At 40.6% G+C, this 21,057-nt stretch overlaps 1 protein-coding gene across 3 annotated transcripts in view; it reads right to left on the bottom strand.

Moving 5' to 3' along the window:
- Nucleotides 1-21,057, bottom strand: part of CDKAL1 (CDK5 regulatory subunit associated protein 1 like 1) — a 634,401-nt gene that overhangs the window by 538,019 nt on the left and 75,325 nt on the right. The gene's annotated exons all lie outside the window — the stretch shown is intronic.

Genomic DNA, 21,057 nt, shown 5'->3' with positions numbered 1-21,057 from the left:
CACTCATGCACGCACGCGCACTCATGCACGCACGCGCACTCATGCACGCACGCGCACTCATGCACGCACGCGCGCTCACGCTCTCAAATAAATAAACAAAATCTTAAAAAAAAAAAAACTAGCAAGGAGCCAAAGGAAAGCTAGAGCTTTTTAACAGGCTTGAGTAATCTCTACATACAGATAACTGAAAATTGGGTTAATTAGATACATTCTACTGACAGTGAGTTGAAACCCTATCTTGGTAAGGGGGGAAAAAAGTCACTATTCATAATTCACTACATACAAAGAAACAGAGTTGCTAAAAAATGCAATTGTATCTGCTTTTTTTAAGAACTCAGCAAAATACAATTCCAGTTTACTGTTGACCAACCATGTTTCACACTTAAACAAAAAAATAAAACAGCAACTGCATAAACAAAAAAAAAAAAAGGAAAGAAAAAAAAACTTTCTATCTTTGGCCTTTCTAACATCTTGTAAAACCAACTACTTAGAGTACAGCAAAGTAAGCACACAGAGAGCTACAGAATGCTCGTGGTAAGATCTGTTGTTATTTTTCTTTCCTTTGAGAGTGTAATGAACACAGTCACAGCACAAGTCAAGTCAGAAGCGCCAGAGAAGGCCCCAAGGCTGGCTGGATCATTTGAGGTCACTAAAAATGGCTGACCCCTCTCAAGATGAGCAAAAATATAAAATATAAATTAAAAATACAAATTTTCCTTTTCAAAGTACTTTTAAGAAAAAGAGCTGGGCCACTGCAGTTTGCATGTTGCAACCGCCACAGGGCCACGCTGCGGTTCTGGCTGGGGGCTGGGCTGCTGGTGTCGTCCGCAGGTGACACGGTCCATGGCAGGCTCTCTACTCACACATGACCATGCTGAGATTCTGAGACAGAAATGTGGAACATGAACGGATAATGGGGCCTTTTTTTTTTTTTAAAGGTTAATTTTCCCTTTTTGCTGTCCAGTCATCCTCATTGGTCTTTGCTTCCGGGTGTCGACATCATCGCCCTCAACATCTGCTGCCCATTGGCCCAGGTCTACCTCAACCTCCCCATCTTCATCTCCATCCCCTTCTCCCTCCCCTTCTTGGCCTACCTCACTGGTGGCCTCCTGCTCCCCACTTTCCTCATTAGTGTCCCCACTAGCAGGTACATATCTCCCAACCCCCACCCCCCACACAATGTCCTTCTTGTCCCTTAAGTCCTTGGTGGTGACTGAAAGCTGGTGTACACAACCATGTCCGATGTGGTGGGGCTCATCAGTGATCCAATGCAGCCAGTGAGAAAGCACGCCAGGGTCCGGGGACTGTGGGGAGAGGGCTGCCCGAGTCTACATTGGCAGAGGCAGCACTGGAGGCAGTAGATGCTGCAAGCCAGGAGCTAGGCCAGGGACAATGCCAGGAGGGCTTTCCGGACCCACCAGTCCAACTGTAACCTTAAATTCATGTATTCTATGGAAAATTTCCTTCCTTCCTTCCTCATTCAAATATTTTCAAAGTAATATGCTGAAAAAGACTTCTATTTAGCCAAGAGCAAATCATAACCAAGAAAAACCCTCGCTAGTAAATTTGCAAAACATATGGTTCTCATTCAGAATGATATACAAACCCTCAATTGTGTAGCACAAATCAATAACTTGAGTCATCTGCTAGGAATGACCAATTCACCCCTACGGCCAATTTCCAAGACAAATTCTAAGTACAGAAGTATCCCCTTAAAGTGAAGTATAGATTACATGCTGCATATCATCTCTAATATAAGAGCTACCTCTGGATTTTAACCTTGCAGACTTAGCACATCAAAATAAGTACCAATTTGGTAATCCACAGAAAAATGCCCACAGGAAACTGCCAAGACAGGAAAGATCCAGATCAAAGACAAAGCCACATACAAAGCCTAGGTTCGATGGAAGCCAAAGTGCAAAGAAGAACATCAAAGATCTCTGAGTGAAACAGTGGAGCTGAAGGTACTGAGTCAAGTACTCCAAGGCCAGTGTCCATTCGGACGTGTCAGGGTCCACACCACACCACCGTGAGAGAGTCTAAGTAGGATCCCCGGAGAGAAACAGAATGAGCTGGCTGTACACCTGGTAGGCATCCAGTAATTATTCAACTGACTGATGGATATCTCCAAATAATATTCCCCAAATGACAATTCTAAACTTTCTAAAATGACAAATACGGGTTACCAATTTGAGACCAAAAATAAGGAATAACAAAGAGAAGAAACAAGATTGCCTTAAAGAACTGTTGGATGGGCGCCTGGGTGGTTCAGTTGGTTAAGCGTCTGCCTTTAGCTCAGGTCCTGATTCTGGGGCCTTGCCTTGGAGCCCCTCATCGAGTCATGCTCAGCATGGAGTCTGCTTTTCTTTCGGCCCCTACCCCCACCCCGCTCATGCGCACACGCATGCATGTGTTCTCTCTCAAATAAATCTTTTTTTTTATTTTTTTAAATTAAAGAAAAGAACAGAACTATCTGGGAAAGAAGAAACTATTTGAAATCTTACTCATTTGTCATGGAAAATGACTTGCTGAGTGAGAAGCATTTAGATATTTGACACTCTTGTATATAGGAAGAATTATCTTAAACAGATAAAATAATTTAACAAGAATTTGATTTGTGGTGTTTATTAATGTTACCACCTTTTAAAGTTAATATCTCCTAACTCCAAATCTTACTTTCCAAATTCGTTTCATTTATTTTAGGTAATTCAAAATTTATTTTGATTAACTGGTTCATTTCCTAGTTACAAAGTCAAAAATAATGTATCCTAGCCTCAATTTTGCTTCACAAAATTAGAGACAATGTAAAAAATATTACAATTCAATGATAGAAGGACAAACAACCCAACTAAAACTGGGCACAAGATATAGATATGTCTCCAAAGATAAATAACCAATAACCCCAAGAAAAGATGGTCAACATTATTAGTCAGGATGGAAAATGCAAATCAAAATCATAGTGGGATACCACTTCACATCTACTAGGATGGGTGTAATAAAAACCAAACTTAAATTAAAAAGATAATATCAGGTGTTGGCAAGGATGTAGAGAAACTGTAACCATCATACGCTGTTAATTAAAATATAAAATAGCATATTAAGTATAGTATGTATTTATATAATATATAACCTATATAATACATTAACTATATAAGCTATTCACACAGATTTAATCTACGATCCAGCCACTCCTCTCCTGGGTATAAACCCTGAAGAAACAAAAACATGATCATACAGAAACTTGTGTATCAATGTTCACTGCAGCAATCTTTTTCTTTTTTAACGTTTTATTTTTTTAATTTCTTTTCAGTGTTCCAGAATTCACTGTTTATGCACCACACCCAATGCTCCATGTAATACGTGCCCCATATAATACCCACCACCAGGCTCACCCAACCTCCACCCCCCCCACCCCTTCAAAACACTCAGATTGTTTTTCAGAGTCCATAGTCTCTCATGGTTCACCTCCCCCTCCAATTTCCCTCAAGTCCCTTCTCCTCTCCATCTCCCCATGTGCTCCGTGTTATTTCTTATGCTCCACAAATAAGTGAAACCATATGATAATTGACTCTCTCTGCTTGACTTATTTCACTCAGCATAATCTCTTCCAGTCCCATCCACGTTGATACAAAAGTTGGGTATTCATCCTTTCTGATGGAGGATAATACTCCATAGTGTATATGGACCACACCTTCCCTATCCATTCATCCGCTGAAGGGCATCTTGGTTCTTTCCACAATTTGGCGACCATGGCATTGCTGCTATGAACATTGGGGTACAGAAGGCCCTTCTTTTCACTAAATCTATATCTTTGGGGTACATACCTAGTAGTGCAATTGCAGGGTCATAGGGAAACTCTATTTTTAATTTCTTGAGGAATCTCCACATTGTTCTCCCAAGTGGCTGCACCAACTTGCATTCCCACCAACAGTGTAGGAGGGTTTCTCTTTCTCCACATCCCCTCCAACACATGCTGTTTCCTGTCTTGCTAATTCTGGCCATTCTAACTGGTGTAAGGTGGTATCTCAATGTGATTTTAATTTAAATCTCCCTGAAGGCTAGTGATGATGAACATTTTTTCATGTGTCTGTTAGCCATTTGTATGTCTTCATTGGAGAAGTGTCTGTTCATGCCTTCTACCCATTTTTTGACATGATTATCTGTTTTGTGTGTGTTGATCTATAAAGAACTTCTCAAACTCAACACACACAAAGCATTATTCTTAATGGCTAAAAAAGTGGAAAATGCCCAGATGCTCCTTAACTGATGGATAAATACAATGCCGTATATATCCACACAAGGGAGCATCAGCAGACGATGAAGAGACAGGAAGCACTCACACAGGTTACAACAGGGACAGACCTTGACAACAATATGCTAACTAAGAGAGGTCGGTCACAAAGGTGCACAATCATAGGATTCTCCACTTAAATAAAAGATCCAAAGAGGCAGATCTATAGTGACAAAGTGGGTTGGTGGCTGCCCAGGGCTGGAAGGCTGGGCAGACTGAGGGGGACAGCTGAAAGATGTGGAATTGCCACATGGGGTAATAAATAGGTTTTAAATTGGATGCGGTGACAGATGTACAACTCTGTGAGTAGCCTAAAAGCTACTGAATTGTACACTTTAAACAGGGTATAATATGGGAATTCTTAAACTAATAAGGTTGTTTAAAAAAATAAAAAAAGAAAATATGAAGACAAAAAACCCACTGGAGACAACCATGAGCCACATCCTCATTGCTCTCCATTTCTGGGCCCTCTGTAATGTTTCCTCCACCGCTCTGCCCCCAGCGAGCTCCTACCCAACCCTTCACAGCTTGGTTACATGCCACCGGCCCCGACAGGCCTTCCCTACCCTCTTCAGAAAGAGGAAGGCACTGCTACATCTGTGCCCGCGGATGAGCTTATAGCACACTGTAGCAAATATTCCAAGATGTCTCCCAGGACGTGACCTTTAATGGACTATTCATTCTAAATCCCCAGAGCCAACCTCAGAACTGCGAAGAGCGTATGTCCTCACTGTGGATGGGTGGATGGATGGATGGATGGATGGGAGAAAAGAAAGAAAGAACAAATGAACAAACAGGGTAACAGAGGAAGGAATGGAGGAAGGAAAAAAACGAAAAATGAAAGGAAGAATGGACATGCAAGCAAAGATCAAAGACACAGAAAGCCATGTAAATGAATTAAGCATCAAGACCAAACAAGAGACAGACTAGCTCCTGTCAGCAGTCAAAAAGTTAACACGAGGGGCGCCTGGGTGGCTCAGTGGGTTAAGCCTCTGCCTTCGGCTCAGTCATGGTTTCGGGGTCCTGGGATCGAGCCCTGTGTCAGGCTCTCTGCTCAGCGGAGAGCCTGCTTCCCCCTCTCTCTCTGCCTGCTGCTCTGTCTACTTGTGATCTCTTTCTCTGTGTCAAATAAATAAATAAAATCTTAAAAAAGAAAAAAAAAAAGTTAACACTTTGAGTAGAAGCTAGTGTCAAGCTCTGATAGATAATCCAGTATTTGTCCCAGGAGAGCATATTGTTCTAAAAGGAGCAAAGACCACAGCAACCTTTCAATCTATCAAACACTGTATACCAATAACAAAATTACACTTACAAAAATATCACAGAAAATGTTTTTTCATCAAATAGTTATTACACAATTTTAGAAAATTGTAAATTATAGAAAATTATAGAAAAAAGTAAAAGAAAACAAACAAAAAAACCTATGCATTAAAATAGATTGGAAGGAAACATACCAAAAGGCTAATAGCAGCTACATTTAAATAATGGAACTCCTATTCTAGAGAACAGGTCTTCCTAGATTCTAGAGGCTTTCACACGAGTTTGGGCCTGACAAGACAGCGCTTCCGCAAGCCTCATCTCTGCCATCTGGAGGGTCTCACAGAGACCAAAGGGTCTCTGTGAGAGACATGTTCCACAGCACCTGACTAGTTTATCCGGAAGGGCTGGCTCCTCGGCGAGCTGGCTCAGACCACAAAAGTCTTCTTCATCCAATTATTCAGCAGCAGCCCAAGCTTAGACCTGGCAAGCTAAGGTTCCAATGTTGGCCTTGAAGAAGGCTGTTTCAATAGTTCGGGGATTAAGTAATAAGGGCCAAAGGTACACTGTTAATTACGGGAAAACAAGGGCTCGATTAGCAAAGAACAGTTTTGTAAAAAATAAAAGAACTCACAGCTGCCCGGGTACGAGAGATGACAGAGGGAGGAATTACAGGTTTCTGAACCAGAGAACTGATATAAAAGGTGACATCAGTAACACAAGGAGAAGCGCTCCGGAGAAGCAGGTCAGGGAAGAAGAGTGCAGCTTCGGACTGAGCCGTGTCCACTCCACGAGGACTAGTCAGTGAGACACGCCAAGTGACTGGGCTATGAGCAGTTGTGAACGCATGAGAGAACTCATCTAAGGTCAGTGATGCTGATGTCACCAAGGATGACACAGAGCAGGCAATGGGGTGAGGCGGACTACTGTACGGCAGGGGTAAAAAATCATCCAGAAGATGCAACTATGTCCCATAGACACCGTGAGTGGGCAGGACTTCAGAAGAGTGTTTGCCTGGCTGAGTAATGGTGACAGAACAATGGCCCCAGCTCAGCAGCCCAAAACAACACTAGGCTGACCTCTCCTCCACCTTATGAATCAGAGGGAATTTGCCTACAAGTCACAAGTGCAATTAAAATGCTAGACTTAATTTCCTACAGATTTCAATTTGACTATGCAATAAATTAGAGCTAAGTAACCACATTTGCATAGCATTTTACCACTTGCAAAGCATTTTTAAATCCATTATCTCATCCGAGCTCCCCGACAGCCCCATGAGGTAAGGATTTATAATCTCCATCTTATGGATGAGGAAACAGAAGAAAAATGCGGTGACTTGCAAAAAGGCCGCAGAAGCGGGAAAGCAGGAGGCCAGGCCGGGAGGGATCGCTGGCTCTCGAGTTACAGGGCAGCACTCCGACGCTGCACTAGTGATTTCCTGTCTGAGGAAGGGATTATCACATGGGTTGTCCTCGCTCCCAGGGACAGAGACTATTTCTTTCATGATGCCCAAAACAACTAAGCTTTGCACATTTATTCATACTTTATACTCACCTACTTTTCTCTACGGAAAAGAAATTTCACATTTAGAATGTTACAACTTACCTCTAGTCCTCACGAAAAGAGCTATGAAGTAGAAAGAAGAGGTGAGAAAGCACACAACGGGGGGCTGATGATGAATATAAAAACCAAGAGAAGGCTGGACTTCCCCGCGCCCTGCCCCCACTTCCCCTCCAGTTCCCTCCAGTCTCGCTGGACCAGGAAGGCGGCCGTGCTAAGGTGGCACAGAGAGACAGCGGGAGGAGGGAACATCAGGGCCCATTCGCGGAGAAGAGGGCATCAGAGCACAAGCAGAATGCGGAAGGCATCTGAGCGGGAGGACAACAGCACGGGCAGCAGTGCCCAAGAAACAGAGGGTGGGGACGGTATGACAGAGAGGTCTGACCTGAGGCATCACCGGCGAGCAGAGTGAGCGCACCCATCACGGCAAGCAGACCAGCCCAGGGTCTGGGAGCCTGAGAGGAGCAAGAGGGGCATCGCGGAAGGGGACAGCCAGGCCTGGGCCGCCAGGGCTGTCCGAGAAGTTGAGCAGGTGCGTGCAAGGGCAGCCTGGCAGGGGGTGTCAACGCCAGGAGAGGGGAAGCAGGCACATGCATGGGACGGTGCCTGTTGTCAGAGCATACACAGGGTGAGGGAGGCGGTGTGTGTACGCAGGACGGTGGCCCCATACGGTTTTAGAAGAACGTATGCAGAATGTGCTGGAATCCGGAAGGCACAAGCAGGCATCCCTGCCAAAACGCAGCAAGGTGCAAGAGTACAGGAGTTCAAGGGAGGTCAAAGTTTGATGAGGAGTAGGAAATTGACATACTCCCCAAAAACCTTCTCACGAAATATATATTAAGGGACAAAAGTAACTTTACAGTGTCAAAACTCAGCAGACAGCACCTTAACAAATTGATCAAAGTTACCATCACCGATCATGGGACAAATAAAAGTCAGGTCCCATGCGACAGGATGCACGGAGTGGAAGCCAGCATCACTTTCAAAGAAATTCCAGCCAAAGATGCAAAACTTGAACCTACACATGAGAGCCACCAGATCAACACAAATCAAGGGACAATCATCCAAATTACTGGCCTGTACCCCTCAAACATCTCAGAGATAAAAAGGCAAGGAGAGAGACCAAAACTGCTTCAGATTACATAGTCTTCGAAGGGTACCTGGGTGGTTCAATGGGTTCAAGCCTCTGCCTTTGGCTCAGGTCATGATCCCAGGGTCCTGGGATAGAGCCCTGCTTCAGGCTCTCTGCTCAGCAGGGAGCCTGCTTCCCTTCCTCTCTCTCTGCCTGACTCTCTGCCTACTGTGATCTCTGTCAAATAAATAAATAAAATCTTTAAAAAAATAAAAATAAAAATAAAGAGTCTTTGAGAGACACAAGTAAGTGTAAAACGGCATTACAAAGTGGGTCCCCTTGCTGTGAAGGGCACTATGGGACTAACGTGACCGTGGACTGTGGAAGAGGTGGCAAGAATATCTAGCTTAACATTGTGGTTTTGTGAAGAGTAACTTTGCGGAAACTCTGCAGACACTAAAGCATGTGGTGAGACACACTGAGCAAACAGCTACCTAGAAAACGGTTCAGAAATACAGCTTCAGTACTGCTCTTGCAACTTCACTCTAAACATCTTTTCCAAAAGTTTCATTTTTGAAACAAGGAGGTTGGAGAAGCAATCTGCTCAGCAGTACAAGAATATATAGCTGACACCGAAGAAATTGCAACAGGAATGGAAAGCACCATGAAATAAGGAACAGGACTCTCTATCCACATGGAGGTATTTTTTTCCCTGATAGGAAAATAAGTGTCAGGTTAATGGGTACAATGTCAGTGGCAGGACTAATAAAGATACTGACAATGTGGGTTTCTAAATGTTTAGATTAAAGGAATATTTATTTTAAAGGCCCAAGAGGAAAAAAGAAAAGAATATTCACATGTAATGATTTTCATAAAGTTTTTCCTATATAGACAGAAATAAGTAAAGTTGATTCAGAGTCAGGTAATTTAATTTCTTTGGTGCCTTTATTATTGTTATGTATTAGATAACATTCAGACTTTAACATTTTACTATTCACATGCTACCTTACTGCCAATTAAAAAAGGTTAACCCAGGGACGCCTGGGTGGCTCAGTTGGTTAAGCAGCTGCCTTCGGCTCAGGTCATGATCCCGTCGTCCTGGGATCGAGTCCCACATCGGGCTCCTTGCTCTGCAGGGAGCCTGCTTCTCCCTCTGACTCTGCCTGCCACTCTGTCTGCCTGTGCTCGCTTTCTCGCTCATGCTCTCTCTCTGACAAATAAATAAATAAAATCTTAAAAAAAAAAAAAAGGTTAACCCAGTTTCTTTCATAGTATTTTTAAATATCCATAAGACATTCGACACATATGCAGGATAAAAATACTCATAAACAAGGGAAAAATAGTATTTTTCTCAAACACAAGAAAAGCATCTCCCAAAAATCCTACAGCTGACATCATAACTAAGGGTGAAAGACTGAATTCTTTCCCCCTAAGATCAGGGACCAAGCAAAGATGTCTAATGTCACCTCTCACATTCAATGTAATACAGGAAGGTCTAGATGGCATGGGAAAGCAAAAAAAAAAAAAAAAAAAAGAAAAAAGCGACAAAATACATACCAATCAGAAAGAAAGAAATGAAACTCTTTCTGCAGATAATATGAATATGTATATAGAAAATCCCATTATTCACAATAAATAAATAAATAAAACTCCTAGAAATAATAAGTGAACTCTGCAAGGTTGCAGAAGACCAACAGACAAAAATCAACTGCATTTGTATATACTAACAACCAACAAGGGAAATCAAAATCAAAAAAGCAATACCACTTACAACTGCCCCCCAAAAATGAAACACTTAGGTATAAATCTAACAATCCGTAGGCTGAAAATTATAAAATTTTGGCAAAAGAAATGAAAGGAGGCCATCGCCAGAGAGACTTGCTCCGGACAGACTCTTGGATTAAAGGAGTCAGTGAAGATGCTGATTCTCCCCAAACTGATCTATAAGTTTTAACACAATTCCTATCAACATTCCAGGAAGCTTTCTGCCACATGTAGATAAACTTATTCCAAAACTTACATGGCAAGGGAAACACCCTAAAAAAATAGCCAAAGGACAAATCAAGTGGAAGGAATCAGCCTACCTGATTTCAAGACTTCTTCTATAGCTATGGTGGTGAACACGTTAAGACCTGGGGAAACCCTTCCCGGGAACATAAGCAGGGACAGCAGAAAGGCTCACTAGGAATTTAATCCATGCCAGAACAGGAAGTCTTCAATATTCACACTCCCCACTGTATGGTGGTTTGAAAACCAGTTTCTACTGGGGAGTTTCTACTTCACCCATTTTCTAAGTGGGAGGACTCGTCATAGTCACCTTGTTCCTTTATCCATAGCACTTTGCTGGATGTACTGGGAGCAGAGACTCTCTATTAGCTGACAGGGTCACCAGAGAGCAAGCTACAACTGGATCTGATGGAGACAGCTGTACATCAGACGGACAGCTTGGACTCAGAGGCAGATGCAGTCCTGGAAAAGAACAGGGATTCTCCCCCTTGGAAAGGTGGTGACTGCATCCCTGTAAAATACAGTCATAAGAAAAAGGATACATCTGGAGTTTGGCCAGCCAGAGTGGTAGATTTTGTAGTTACTGTTAGCAAACACAACACCCATGTTCAAACCCCTTCTTCCCTTCCCAGATCTCTACTAGAGGCTGGACAAGCTAAATTCCATCTTCAAAGCCTTCCTTCCAGGTGGGGGTGGCCATGTGGAACAGGTGACCTCCCACACTTCGGGGCAGATCGGCTGTGCTGCAAGGCTTCCAGGAAGGCTGTGAGGTAGAGATGTTCTAGGAAAGCTTTTGGCTTCCTGGTAAAATGAAGAGATGCCACTGTCAGTGCACGCCCAGCCACGGTGCCTCCAACAGAAAGCCAAGTTCTCCAGCAGGAGCAGCCACCTTGTGACCATGAAGAAGGCCAAGAGAATTACAGAACAGCCTTGACGCTGCTGAGCTCCTAAGTCAATGTCAGCAGGTACTGACCTCCAAACTTATTTTTCATGAGAAAAATAAGCCCTCTTGAGTTTAAGCCACTGCTGATGAGGTGTTCTGTTTCGTGCAATGAAAAGCATCCCTATGTTTACTGCAGCACTATTTACAACAGCCAAGCTACGGAAGCAGCCCGTGTCCATCCACAGATGAGTGGATAAAGAGAGAGGCGGGAGGGGTGTGTGTGTGTGTGTGTGTGTGTGTGTGTGTGTACACCTAGAGGGTATTACGCTAAGTGAAATAAGTCCGAGAAACACAAATACTATATGATTTCATTTATATGTGGAATGTAAAGCAAAAACAGAAAGCAGGAACAAACCCATAAATACAGAGAACAAGCTGGTGGCTGCCCGACGGGAGGGAGGGGAGGGGATGGGCCAATGGGCGAAGGGAGTGGAGGGTTCAGGCTTCCAGCTATGGAATGAGTAAGTCACAGGAATAAAAGGTACAGCCCAGATGCATACCACGTGTCAATGACACGGAACAGCATGATATGGTGACAGATGGGAAGCACAACACATAATGTACAGAGAAGTGAAATCACGATGTTGTACACCTAAAATTAATATAATGATGTCTGCCAACTACAATAAAAAAAAATAAGAATGGGCGCCTGGGTGGCTCAGTGGGTTAAGCCGCTGCCTTCGGCTCAGGTCATGATCTCAGGGTCCTGGGATCGAGTCCCGCATCGGGCTCTCTGCTCGGCAGGGGGCCTGCTTCCCTCTCTCTCTATCTGACTGCCTCTGTCTACTTGTGTTCTCTGTCTGTCAAATAAATAAATAAAATCTTTAGTAAAAAAAAAAAAAAAAAAATAAGAAAAGCATCCCTAATATATTATTAGGGTACTACATTACCTTATAATAGATTATTAAAATATGAACAATGATTTACTATCACATGAACACTAATATTTCTAATATTATTGTACCTAATATATCTAGAGCCTTTCGGGGTACTTTCAAAACGAGTACTAACTTGATACTAGGTGTTATAACATACATTCCCATGGACTATTTCACTTAGCCTCTCAGGACCTCAGTTCCTTTTTCTCATTCAACATGTATTTTTAAGTGGCTACTGCATGTTAAGCACGCCTCTAGAAGCCAGGAAAACAGAAAGTAATCAGGATTTAGTCAAGACCTCCACCTCCAAACAGCTGACTTTCTAGCTAAAAAACTTACTTGCAACATGAACAGACGGGAAATGCTCTGTCCTAACACCAAAATGTAAGGGACAACAAATCTTGGTCTGGCATATAACAAAGGCATGCGGCGAGGGAGAGAAAGAATCCAGGAAGGGGGTTTCTGAATGACAGCCCTCTAAGTCAGTCAGTCTAAGAAGGGGATGAGGGGAGTAGTAACTGTGAATTTAAAAGTTAAATAATTACAAAATAAAAGAGGTATAGGAAAAAAGGCATACTTAATTCACATCCTCAAGCCTCCCACGCAAAGTAACAGCAGCAAAGTAAACACTGATCCTAACTCTGACTTTAATGGTTAGGGGTAGGGGAACACAATTAAGGCAGGTCTCAGAGATAGGGCTATTGTTTTAAGCCCAAATCAGGAAGAAAGGCTAATAATAAGCTTAAATAGGTCAAAGGGGTACAGAGTCCCCCAATTACAATTTTATAGAATCTGCTTAATTTTTTGAACGTAACAGTCCACATTTTCTTCTATTTCAGAATCTTCATTATAGCAAAATCTATTTGTGCTGAGCTCTACCCAGAAGCAATTTGTTGACTCTATGTGCCTTCCTTCTACTTAATCCCACAGGGAAAATAGATCTAAATATTACAAATCACTTAAGAGGGTTAAAATATACAGACTGCATTTGAACCAAGTATGTCTAAAGGCTTATTAAACTGTACCTTATAGCAATATATTGACTTTTTACACACGACCTATAGAGGTGGACTCAGAAAGCCCTAATTTTCAGGAATTTATCACAAGCCACAAAGACATTAAAACTTTTGAATTAATTTAGTGAATTTCACACTTTTCCCTAGTGAGAACTGTGGGAAGGGAACATACCACCCTAATACACTCACCTCTGGAATTCTTGTTCAACTGACCAATGCAGCAAAGGTTAAACAGGGGCGCCTCAGTGGCTAAGCTACTTAATCGTCTGCCTTCAGCTCAGGTCATGATTCCAAGGTCCTGGGATCAAGCCCCACATGGGCTCCCTGCTAAACGGGGAGTCTGCTTCCCCCTTTCCCACCCCCTCCAATGCGCACACTTCCTCAAGTAAATAATAAAATCTTAAAAAAAAGTTAAACAGACGCATACAAACTAAACACTTTAATTCACCAAGAAATGTTTCTCTAAAAGCCTTTTTTTATATTTGACATATAAGAGAACCCAGGTAAATAATTTAATATTCAAAAACAGCTTGCTGAAATAGAACAGAATACGTAACTATTTCTAGAATACAGTTACAAAAAAAAGATACTAGTCTCATCTATGGTTTACTCTTGCAAAAGGCTATACCTTCCCCAATAGAAATAGAATCATTTTTCCTAGGAATTAACTGTCTTTAAGATCTTTATCCAGAATGCTTCAGTTCTATTTTTTTGTAACCAGAGCAAAGACAAATATTGTCTTTTTGTATTAGGTATGTTAAGTATTCTGGATAATCATGTTACTACTCAGAAAAAAGAGGAAGAGAGGATAATCATAGGATCTATGCCAAAATCACAGAAGCAGAAAAGACAAAATTTTGTTCCAACAAAATCATGATTATAAAAGAAACCGTTTCTATTCTATAACCCACTCTAATACCACTTGCTGATGTGAATATAATAAACTCAATTAAACAACAACAACAAAAAAAACTGGCTTCCATACACTCTGTAGAAATAGGGTGCCATACAGAATGAAGTACAAAAGCTGACGTAAAAAACGTTAGTACAAGTAATTTTATAATTTGAAATTCTTCGTAAATTTCCATGTCTCATTTTTTTCCCCAGTACTTCCTTCACTTGTGTAAGTGGATGCCTTTATATATCAATTCTAGCCCTCAAATTCAACCCGTGCGATCACAGCCCTATTTCATGAGTCTGTGGGAGTCAGGGTGGTAGTGAGGAGTCGGGAGCATGGAAGAAAGAGAAGCAGGGATCCAGCTGCGTCAAAGCCAGGACTTCTGTATTATGCATACAGGACAGAGCAGCTCCTGGACGCCCTAGTTCCTACCTGCCTACTCGCTCCTGAGTCAGATGACCATGAGAAGCATCTCTGGGAGGGAAGAAAGTCTTGGCAAAAACAGTCAGACACAAACCTATGAGCTCCCCTAATGAGTCCTCCAAAGAGACTGCTGATGGGGACAAAACACCTGTGGGACAGGAGCTGCCTCCGTGGATCACAGCTCTAGGTCTTTAACGCGTGCTGACCACCAGCTCATCATAGTGGTCACACCTTAGTGAGTACCAAATACCTATTCATAAATTGAAAACAAGCCTCTTGGATTGGATAGTAAACTCTCCAAATTACAAAGATCTCATCTCAAGAAAAGAATCCCACAACAGGCAGCATGGAAAAGGTTCTCCAGTCTTCCAAAGAAAGCACATCAATAAACCAATACTCCTTAATATATATATTTAATCCCTACTACCATTTATTAAGCATGTTCCTTTGTTCCAGCTTATAAGACTTAATTTGCATAAATTCATTCAATCCTTACAATAATTTCATGAGGCAGGTTACCTCCATTTTACAGGTAAGGAACCTGAACTTAAGTAAACTTGACCAAGGTCACACATTCCAAGTGGTAAAACAGCAATCTGACTTTGGCAGTCTGGCTATAGACTCTGCAACCTTTTCTTTTTTCCATTCAAGTATTTATCTAATTTTCCAGTTAGTCAACATACAGTGTCCTATTAATTTGGGGTTTATAATTTAGTGATTCAACACTTACCCACAACACCCAGTACACATCACAAGTGCCTTCCTTAATCCCCATCAGCCATTTAACTCATCCCCCCCAGCCACCTTCCCTCGGGTAGCCATCAGCGTGTTCTCTAGAGTCAAGAGTCTGTTTCCTGTTTGTCTCTCTCTATATTCCCCTCTACGTTCATTTGCTTTGTTTCTTAAATTCCACACAGGAGTGAAATCGTATGGTATTTGTCCTTCTCTGATTGGCTTATTTCACTCAGCATAAGGCTCTCTAGCTCCATCCACATCATTGCAAATGGCAAGATTTCATCCTTTTTGATGGCTGACTAATATTTCTGTGTGTGCATGCACGCGCATCACTGCTTTATCCATTATCAGTGGATGGACATTTGGCTCTTTTCATAGTGTTGCTATTGTTGATGATGCCGCTACAGCATCAGGGTGCTTGTATCCCTTTGCACCAGTATTTTGGTATCCTTTAAGTAAATACCTAGTAGCACAATTGCTGGATCATAGCGTAGTTCTATTTTTAACTTTTTGAGGCACTTCCACTGTTTTCCAGAGCGGCTGCACCAGCTTGCATTCCTACCAACAGTGCACAAGGGTTCCCCTTTCTCTGCAACCTTGCCAATACTCGCTGTTTCTTGTGTTGTTGATTTTAGCCATTCTGACAGGTGTGAGGTGATAGTTCATTGTGGTTTTGATTTCTTCTCCGTGATGATGAGTGATGTTGAACATCTTTTCATGTGCCAGTTCACCATTTGGATGTCTTCTTTGGAAAAATGTCTATTCCTATCTTCTGCCCATTTTTTAACTGAGTTATTTGTTTTTTGCATGTTCAGTTTTTATAACTTCTTTACATATTTTGGATACTAACCCTTTATCAGACATGGAGAACACAGACAGTAACCTATTAAGACATGGGATGTAGCAACTTTTTACTAGATATAGCTCCTGAGGCAAGGGAAACAAAAGCAAAAAAAAAAACCAAAACAAAACAAACTATTGGGACATCATCAAGATAAAAAACTTCTGCACAGCAAAGGAAACAGTCAACAAAACAAAGAGGCAACCCACGGAATGGGAGAAGATATTTGCAAACAGACTCTGCAACCCTAACCACCACTGCTGCCAAATGTATTTAAAAGCACATCAAAACAGATCAGTAATAACATAAGCGTCTATTATAAAGTACTATTTTTCTTTATGTTAGACACCATGAAACCAACAAAACCTATCCTACTAAATAACTAACCTCTGCCTTGATTTACTTGGTTGAACATAGATAGCAAACATCTTGCACTGAATGAAAAACTTTTGAATCAGTGTGCTGATTTACTTCTGTAAACTATAGCAATAGACTTTATCTCAACATGTTTTTGAACATAACATAGCAATTTCCCTTTCCTGTGAGTCTGGGATAGTATAATATAAAGGATCCCATTTTAAAACCATTAATACACTGAATAACAGGTGCGTAAGTCTAAGCTAGCAAGCTATGTTACGTCGTATCCCATTCTCCATATTCCAAATGGACCACTGCATAAACTTACTACTTTTCTTTGCTTACAAAGTCAGCTTATAAAATGATTTAAGACTTTTCAAAAATTCTTCTTCTTCTAAAATAACGGTATAGATTTCACTGCAACTTTAAACTGTTACCCAAAATTGAATGGGCTTTCTGCAATGAAACCTGACTACAACAGTTTACATGAAGAGAAGTTAAGTATCTGCTTTACCCTGGAAATGTACAGAGTTATATTTCATTGCCTTGCTAACAAAAAAACAAAACGAAAAAACAATCCATCTTTTAACATACTTTTCTTCCCCCAAAAAGTCCATACAAAACCAATATAATTAGTCCCCACAAATAAGCTTAGGCACAAAAACATTTTATTGAAAAAAGCCTAGCAAATGCAAGGGGTCTCTTTCAGAATAGTAAAACATATATATAGGATGTGTGTGTGTGTATCAGTGTGTCAGTTTCTAATGCAAATGATATCCCAGCTTCTTTATAAAATGAAAGCCATACTAGATAACAGCTAAGATAATTCCAAATTCCAATTATACTTCAATGTAAATAGTAAATTTCAGGAAGCAGTAAGGTACAGTGGAAATGACTTTGGGAGGAAAATGCGTTAACCGAAGTGAAAGAATAATATAGAAGCAGTGAACCCATCTTGATCTTTCTGTTTTTTTTTTTTTTTTAAGATTTTTATTTTTTTAAGTAATCTACACCCAGGATGGGGCTACAACCTATAGTCCTGAGATCAAGAGTCGTGTGCTCTTCTGACGGAGCCAGCCAGGCGCCCCTGAACCTTTTCAAATCTCAATGAACTAAACAAAAGAAATAAAATAAAATCAGTAAAGAGAAACACCACAAGTGTTCTAACCTGGAAAGGGGCCAAACTTAATCTATCAACTTTTGAAGAATGTTACCTGGAAACCTAGCAAACAAATGAAACTGAAAACAAACTATTTTGATAATCAATCCAATGCTATTCCTCACTCCCTTTGCTCACATTATCCCTGCAAAATCCAAAAGCAAGACTATGAGGATGAAAATGAGAAAAAGAAAATTCATAAACACCTCATTGATAGAACCCAATTTTTGTTTTAATAAAAGAGAATTTGAAACATGTGAATAAGAACTTGGGAAATTCAATATCCATGAACGTTTGGTGGCGTTCTTCGAATCTTCACTCCACCAACACACTAATTGTGTGACATATCAGATCCTTAACCTCTGGAGCTTTGCTGTTTTCATCCAAGATGTGGGGATAATCTTGGTGGTGGCGTCAAGATCAGTAAAGATGATCTGTGCAAAGTTGCCATTAGGACAGAAACAGCACTGTAGACGCTTAACAATTGGTACATATTTTTAAATTCTTTAAAAATTCTTTAAGAGCGGTGCCTGACTAGCTCAGTCAGTAGAGTATGCAACTTTTTTTTAAGATTTTATTAATTTATTTGAGACAGAGAGAGAAAAAGAGAACAATTGAGGGGGTGCAAGGGAGAGGGAGAAGCAGAAGAGCGGGGAGACCAATGAAGGACAAGATCCCATGGGATCATGACCTGAGCTAAAAGCAGACGCTTAACCGACTGAGTCACCCAGGTGCCCCAAGCATGCAACTCTTGATCTCCAAGTTTCAGGTTCAGGCCCCACATTGGGTGTAGAGATTACTTAAAAATAAATTTTTTTAAGAAATTAATAAATAAAATTATTTGAGAATCTGGATAAATAATTATTTTCAACAGTTCTAAATTTCATATTTCTAAAAGGATGTTAAATTTATAAATGAGAACATCTTCAAGCTACCTTGTTAAATACACACTGCCTGGGGTGCCTGGGTGGCTCAGTGGGTTAAAGCCTCTGCCTTCAGCTCAGGTCATGACCCCAGGGTCTGGGGATGGAGCCATGCATCAGGCTCCCTGCCTGCTTCCCCCCCCCACCTTGGGCTCTCTGCTCAGCAGGGAGCCTGCTTCCCTTCCTCTCTCTCTGCCTGCCTCTCTGCCTATTTGTGATCTTTGTCAAATAAATGAACAAAATCTTAAAAAAAAAAAAATGCACACTACCTGGTTAATAATGTCCCAAATTTAACCATTTCCTTCCTATAGATTGAGATAGTCTTGTGGGTTTTTCTCCCTCAAATAGAAACTAGGGTTTTTAACATACAAGAAATTAAGATTTTCAGCCCGAACTTTGTTTTGCCTATTTAGCCAACACGTATGAATTAAAAATAGGGCTGAAAACATACCAGAAGGATACTGAGAAATTCGAACATGGAAAAACTGAGTACACTTGCCATGGATAATTTACTTATTTTCAATAGAAGGAGAAAAGAAGATTCTTCAAGTTTATTCAAGTCAAAGAAGAGAGGTGTGACTAGTTTTCTACTAAATAACTCATTAAGAGATCATGCTATAACATTTTCAAGTCAGTTGAATACACAAAGAAGTTAGGGAGAAATTTATTTTTTAAGACAGTTTATGGTATTTATTTTTTCAAGATTTTATTTAAATTCCTGTTAGTTAACATACAGTGTAACATTAGGCTCATGCGTGCAATCACGGTGATTCAACACTTCCATGCATCACCAGGACTCACCCCAAGTGCCCTCCTTAATCTCCACCACCTTTTTTACCCATCCCCTACCCACTTCCCTCTAGTAGCCATCAGTTTGCTTTCTAGAGTTAAGAGTCTGTTTCTTGGCTTGCCTCCTTCTTTCCTCTTTGCTCATGTATTGTTTCCTAAATTCCACGTATGAGTGAAATCATCTCATATTTTTCTTTCGCTTATTTCACTTGTCATAAAACCATCTAGCTCTATCCGTGTCATTGCAAATGCCAAGATTTCGTTCTTTTTTACGGCTGAGTAATATTTTGCTATATATGTATGCATGTGTGTATGTCTACATGTATATATGCAATTATTTATGCATTATATATGCATTTATCAATTAATGGGCACTTGGGCTGTTTCATAGTTTGGCTATTGTAGATAATGCTGCCATAAACACAGGGGCATATGTATCCCTCTGTTTTTGTATCTGGGGGGTAAATACCAGTAGTGCGATTACTGGATCATAGCGTAGTTCTATTTTTAATTTTTTGAGGAACCTCCATACTGCTTTCCACAAGGGCTCACCAGTTTGCACTCCCACCAACAGTGCACAAGGGTTCCCTTGCCTCCACATCCTGACCAACATCTGTTGTTTCTTGTGTTCTTTTTAGCCATTCTGACAGGTATAACCTGATATCTCACTACAGTTTCATTTTTTTAATTTCCCTAATGTAAGCATCTTTTCATGTGTGTCTATGTCTTCTTTGAAAAATGCCTATTCATGTCTTCTGCCCATTTTTTAATTGGATTATTCATTTTTAACTATTGAGTTTTTAAGTTCTTTATACATTTTGGATACTAACCCTTTATTGGGTATGTCATTTCCAAATATCTTCTCCCATTCCACTGGCTGCCTTTTCGTTTTGTTGACTGTTTCCCTCACTGGGCAGAGCTTTTTATTTTGATATAGTCCCTATAGTTTATTTTTGCTTTTGTTTCCTTTGCCTCAGGAGAACTATCTAGAAAGAAGTTGCTATGGCAAGTTAGGGGGATATTTAAAAGCTGAAGCGGAATATGGAGACTACTAAAACTCAAACAAATAACTAGACAAGAAGAAACCAATGAGATAAACAAAAGAGCACATTCTCAGATCACTTTTTGGAACTGCAGGGCTCTGGAAGACCAAACCAGCCAAATATCTACAGGACTCACTAGACAGTGACATAATGTGACATATAAACACACTGACATGGAAAAAAAGAAATCAGGAAACTGTGGAATTGTTCAAAAAATGAATTTCAAATTGGTAAAAATAGTAACTAATGTGTGCAAATAGAAACTAGTGTGCAAATAGTAACTAAAATCTATATTCATTTTGTATCACTACAAGTAAATACCAGGTAAATTCTGGTGAATACCATGGCTATTTAATAAAAATAATTTCTCATTTTCAGAAGAATTTAATAGAGTACAAAACTGTGAACCGTATTTTAAGTTTCTGAAGCTGTCTTTGGAGAACAAATTTGAAGACATAAATGAATTATCAAGAACAAGCCCTATGAGGTTAGCTCAGCTTTAAGAAGATTAAATTGAAAGGAGACTATACAAACTATATACAATACACGCAATCTAATTGACAAAGTATAGTTATGCAAAATGTTGGGCCCATTTAGCATCACAGAAATATATTTTCTCACATGAAACTGACAACATGAAACTGAGCATGAACTGTAATGGTACAATTCTACGATCAGATGGGACACAGGCCCTGACATCCTTACTCTCAAGACTGCAGTCATTAATTTAATCAAAACATTATTAATTTCTAGCATGAAGCCTTCTATTCCACAGTCAAAAACAGATTAAGCAATATGTGAACTGCCTGTGTATCACACTCCCCTGCTCCCATCTATACATTTGGCTACATTTAACCACTGCTCA

The sequence above is a fragment of the Mustela nigripes genome, chromosome 5, assembly GCF_022355385.1.
Source record: "Mustela nigripes isolate SB6536 chromosome 5, MUSNIG.SB6536, whole genome shotgun sequence".
Taxonomy (NCBI): domain Eukaryota; kingdom Metazoa; phylum Chordata; class Mammalia; order Carnivora; family Mustelidae; genus Mustela; species Mustela nigripes.
The sequence above is the reverse complement of the archived record's forward strand: the minus strand, read 5'-3'. Positions and strand labels throughout refer to the sequence as shown.